This window comes from Halictus rubicundus, unplaced genomic scaffold (genome assembly GCF_050948215.1).
Source record: "Halictus rubicundus isolate RS-2024b unplaced genomic scaffold, iyHalRubi1_principal scaffold0254, whole genome shotgun sequence".
Taxonomy (NCBI): Eukaryota; Metazoa; Arthropoda; class Insecta; order Hymenoptera; family Halictidae; genus Halictus; species Halictus rubicundus.
The window spans coordinates 229468-235000 of record NW_027488795.1 but is presented as its reverse complement, the minus strand read 5'-3'; the positions used below and the strand labels follow the sequence as shown (position 1 = coordinate 235000).

General features: G+C 47.4%; 1 non-coding gene across 1 annotated transcript; it reads right to left on the bottom strand.

The window, feature by feature from the left end:
* Nucleotides 1-630: 630 nt before the first annotated feature.
* Nucleotides 631-785, bottom strand: LOC143364087 (5.8S ribosomal RNA). The gene has a single exon (XR_013083987.1). It is a non-coding gene; the product is annotated as a 5.8S ribosomal RNA (ribosomal RNA).
* Between the last annotated feature and the right edge of the window lie 4748 nt (nt 786-5533).

Here is a 5533-nt window from a genome sequence, read left to right as displayed (position 1 = left end):
AGAATATGTTTGTCGAAGTCGCTGGCAACGACGACCCTCCGCCGCAATTATGTGTAGAGAGACACATCCACGCACAGACGTATTTTATTTTATATATCTCCCTGGGGCTTACGTTGCACACCACAGTTGCGCACACAGATTTTACACGGGTGTCCGGTATCTCTTTCTTTATTTGTGTCCATTCACTGTAGTCTCTTGAGACTCTTATACCTTTCGTATACGCATCATTTCAGACGACGTCGGGAGCGCGTAGAAGGTTCGAGAGTGAAACGCTTCTTCCGCAATGCGAATCGTTCCAGAGAGAGGAGAGAGAGATTTCGATCGTCGGAGCGGTTTCCCGGGCGGTCGTATTGAAAATACGACTCACGACGCCGCAAAACACTCACGCAAGTCCGAATGTGATACCCATTCCTGTTTCCTTCTTCTCACGAAACCGTTAGACACAATGTAAAATTTGCAATTTTCACAGAACCGCGTCAAACGCCGACGAAACGTCCATCGTTCGCTCGTACGTAGCATCTTTGCAACCCGACTCAGAAACGCTCTTTGCGCCCTCCACAATTCGACATGGAGAGGTAAGCGACGGCGGGGACTTACAAGAGCAACGCAAGCAGTATTTGGTTACGTAAACGACCCTCAGCCAGGCGTGGTCCAGGAATTGCATCCGTGGACCGCAATGTGCGTTCGAAATGTCGATGTTCATGTGTCCTGCAGTTCACACGTTGACGCGCAATTAGCTGCGTTCTTCATCGACCCAAGAGCCAAGTGATCCACCGTTCAGGGTAATCGTATAATTTGATTTATAATCAATATATAATTATGTCTCTTGTTCTGCGGTTCATAAGAACGCCGATACCTGAAAGCTCCAACCAGCGCGCGAAGGAGATTCAGGCGTCGTTTTTAAGGACGACACACGATCGTCCGTAGAAACGGAAACCGTCGCGAGTACGCGATGCAATGCGCACACGTATCCGACGGCCGGGCGGAAAATACATTGAAAAACCTTTAAAGTGGAAAACACAGGAGGAGAATTCAGAAAACGACGGGGATCATAGACAACCCGATACTGGATCCCGACACTTCTCCTCCTCCTCTCTTATTGGAGAATGAACTCGATAACTGGCGGACTTCACAGCCGGCTCTGGCCGTGCGCGATCGTTCGTCCTAAGCTCTTGTGTGCTGTATTATCGCCACACAGAGAGTAGAGTGTCAGAATCGCACACAGCTTCACACGAGCTACGCAGCCGGTCCTCTCGAAACACATTTCCAATTGTGCACGGAGAACGATTATTCGATACTAGCGGACTTCACAGCCGACTCTGGCCGTGCGCGATCTCATTCGTCCCAAGCTCTTGAGAGCGGTATATTATCGCCACACAGAGAGTAGAGTGTCAGAAGCGCACACAGCTTTAAAAAGCAAGCTTCACAGCCGGTCCTCTCGAATATACGTGTTCGTCAACGAACACGCATGCGGCGACGTTTCGTGCTCCATGTTATACGCGAACTCGATAAATAGAGCGGGAGTCACAACCGGCTCTGGCAGCGGTCATTCGTCCCACACTCGTGTGTGCGCTATCGCCACACAAAGTAGGGTGTCAGACTCACGCAGCTTTAAAAGCGAGCTTCACAGCCGGTCCTTCTCTCATCCTATTCCTCGACGTTCGTGACAGAACACAACGCGTTCACCGCAAGTTTTCCACAGGCTACCCTGTTGTTGTCCTCTCTTTCTCTAGAGGAGAGACAACACCACCGTTTCCAATGGACGTATCTCGGACACCACAGGCGAAGACCGAGGAAGCGCGATATGTGGATTCGAATCGACGCTTACATCCCTGTTCTTGCGACCGTAATTGTCCATATAATTGTCGAGAGCCTACACACAGGCAGACCAATGGCGTATATTATAATATACACGTCTCTTTGACACGAGGTATTTTTATCAAAGAGAACACGATCCATCAGGTGGCGGGTGAAAAACATCGATTCGTAACGACGGGTATTTCTATATTCGTGGTTAAGCTATAACATTCAGCGTCCGACGGGAAACCGCACCCTATTGATCGTTCGAGTTTGCAATGTGAACGTCGGTGACGATTCCCGAAGACCCGAAGTACAGCTCTTCGCACTCACTCCCCAATACAAGTAAACGATGCGATGCTCCACCTTCACGCAAGCACCGTCTGTTTCCTCGTGTGTCATTCTCATTGAGATCTTTCGTCCCATTGTCGAAAGAGTGCATATATTATATATTGCCGTGTTTGTGCACAAATGGTCTGGCGGGCTCTCTGCGCCTTAATTTTGACCAACAACGTGGCGCGGACGGACGGGAGAATCGTACGCTTTGAGTAACTATGTACTCCATGCGTAACTATGACCTCCACACGTAAGCCGTTGCATGGGGAGTAGTTCGTCGCTATACACATCCCCTACTCCCCTTTTTCTTTATTTTCTCATCATACGATGATTACACAGGAGAGCGAATTCCTTTTATTATAACCTTGTACTCTCCTGTTGGTCTTTTCTGTGTGCTTTGAAAGCATTTTTGTATGTATATATATATATTCATGGATCTGGCAGATGTTTGATTTGTAATTATCCTTCCGCAGGTTCACCTACGGAAACCTTGTTACGACTTTTACTTCCTCTAAATGATCAAGTTTGGTCATCTTCCCAGCAACATCGGCAATGCCGAAACATTGCCGCGTACTAGTTCGAAGACCTCACTAAATCATTCAATCGGTAGTAGCGACGGGCGGTGTGTACAAAGGGCAGGGACGTAATCAACGCGAGCTTATGACACGCGCTTACTGGGAATTCCTCGTTCATGGGGAATAATTGCAAGCGCCAATCCCTAGCACGAAGGAGGTTCAACGGGTTACCCGGGCCTTTCGGCCAGGGAAAACACGCTGATTCCTTCAGTGTAGCGCGCGTGCCGCCCAGAACATCTAAGGGCATCACAGACCTGTTATTGCTCAATCTCGTGCGACTAGAAGCCGCCTGTCCCTCTAAGAAGATTTGTTTGTACGTTGGTAGTAAAAACCCGCCGACAGAAGCCGGGGGCCTTCGAGATACCATAGTTACGTCTATTTAGCAGGCTAGAGTTTCGTTCGTTATCGGAATTAACCAGACAAATCGCTCCACCAGCTAAGAACGGCCATGCACCACCACCCACCGAATCAAGAAAGAGCTATCAATCTGTCAATCCTTCCGGTGTCCGGGCCTGGTGAGGTTTCCCGTGTTGAGTCAAATTAAGCCGCAGGCTCCACTCCTGGTGGTGCCCTTCCGTCAATTCCTTTAAGTTTCAGCTTTGCAACCATACTTCCCCCAGAACCCAAAAGCTTTGGTTTCCCGGAAGCTGCCCGCCGAGTCATCGTAGGAACTTCGGCGGATCGCTAGCTGGCATCGTTTATGGTTAGAACTAGGGCGGTATCTGATCGCCTTCGAACCTCTAACTTTCGTTCTTGATTAATGAAAACATTTTTGGCAAATGCTTTCGCTTCTGTCCGTCTTGCGACGATCCAAGAATTTCACCTCTAACGTCGCAATACGAATGCCCCCATCTGTCCCTATTAATCATTACCTCGGGGTTCCGAAAACCAACAAAATAGAACCGAGGTCCTATTCCATTATTCCATGCACACAGTATTCAGGTGAACATAGCCTGCTTTGAGCACTCTAATTTGTTCAAAGTAAACGTACCGGCCCACCTCGACACTCAGTGAAGAGCACCGCGATGGGATATTAGTTGGACCACCCCGTGAAGAGCAAGCCCACCGGTAGGACGTACCACATAATGCCAGTTAAACACCGCGAGCGGTGAACCGACACTGTGCCACACAGATTCAACTACGAGCTTTTTAACCGCAACAACTTTAATATACGCTATTGGAGCTGGAATTACCGCGGCTGCTGGCACCAGACTTGCCCTCCAATGGATCCTCGTTAAAGGATTTAAAGTGTACTCATTCCGATTACGGGGCCTCGGATGAGTCCCGTATCGTTATTTTTCGTCACGACCTCTGATTTCAATCGAACCCTGATTCCCCGTTACCCGTTACAACCATGGTAGGCGCAGAATCTACCATCGACAGTTGATAAGGCAGACATTTGAAAGATGCGTCGCCGGTGCTAGTAGACCATGCGATCAGCACAAAGTTATTCAGAGTCACCAAAGTAAACGATGAACGAGCGAAGACGCCCGACACCGATTGGTTTTGATCTAATAAAAGCGTTCCTACCATCTCTGGTCGGAACTCTGTTTTGCATGTATTAGCTCTAGAATTACCACAGTTATCCAAGTAAATGTGGGTACGGTCTAAGAAACCATAACTGATTTAATGAGCCATTCTCGGTTTCACCTTAATGCGGCATGTACTGAGACATGCATGGGTTAATCTTTGAGACAAGCATATGACTACTGGCAGGATCAACCAGGGAGATTCGACAATTTTTCGAATGTCTTCGCCGCCAGCTCTCTTCGAGACAGGTCGACGACACTTTTTCTTCCAATCATATATATATTTTATACTCGTGCAAATTCTCAGAGAACCTTTTGCACGAGATACATATATCTTCTTCTCTATAAATATTCAACCTCGAACAAATTCCTTTTCAAATATACCTCCTCCTCTGCGTTCTCGGTTTCTCAATTTTATACGTATATCTTGAACAAGACTTCTTATCAATATCTTATCTTGTTCAGATATTTTACTTGTTTCAACTTTCTTATAAATACCTTATTGAAACAAGTTTCACCCATTCGTTTCATATAATAACATGGTTTGCCTAATCGTGAAGGCGCGTATAGCTCACGCTGAACATCGATCGCGGAAGCACGTAACTACTGCGCTGGACAAAATCGACACAAGTGCCGAGGAAGCGCGGACAGGACGCATGCTGGACTGCGAGAAAGCGTATTCTTCCGCTCGCGCTAGGCATAAACGAAATAGGACACCTCTACTATTTAACGAATTTTTCTCTTTATTCTGTCTTTAAAAGACATAACTTTTTCTCTCTTTTTCTCTATTTTTTCTTTTTCAATACCTTAGTCGCTCGGACATAAGAGTTGATGCTCAGTTAGTACGAATAAACACAAAAGTGAATACAAGTCACCAACCTCCACTAAGGGAAGACTCGCCACATAAGGGCCATTCGGTCTAGGACACCGACCCGTGGCAATGCTGTGTAGAGAATAAGTCGATACGAAGCACGGTACGAAACAGTCAAGACCGAAGTCTCGAGGCGCCCATGACTGCTTCTCGACCGAGATCGTATAATAGCCACAGACGCGCGCTGCACCGACCGACTCGACCGAACCGTCGACACTCTTATAGATACCGAACGGCCGGCCGGGACGCTGGCGCCGCGCGGTCAATAGCACGCGCGCTTATGGCCGCAAACCGCCGCGACAACAGACCTACCGGCGGGGCTGTTGGAACTTAGAGCGAAAAAAATATACAAATTTTTTTCATAAAATATAATAACTTTTAACACTTCTATGTTATTTTACACAAAATATCCAACTTTTCATAAT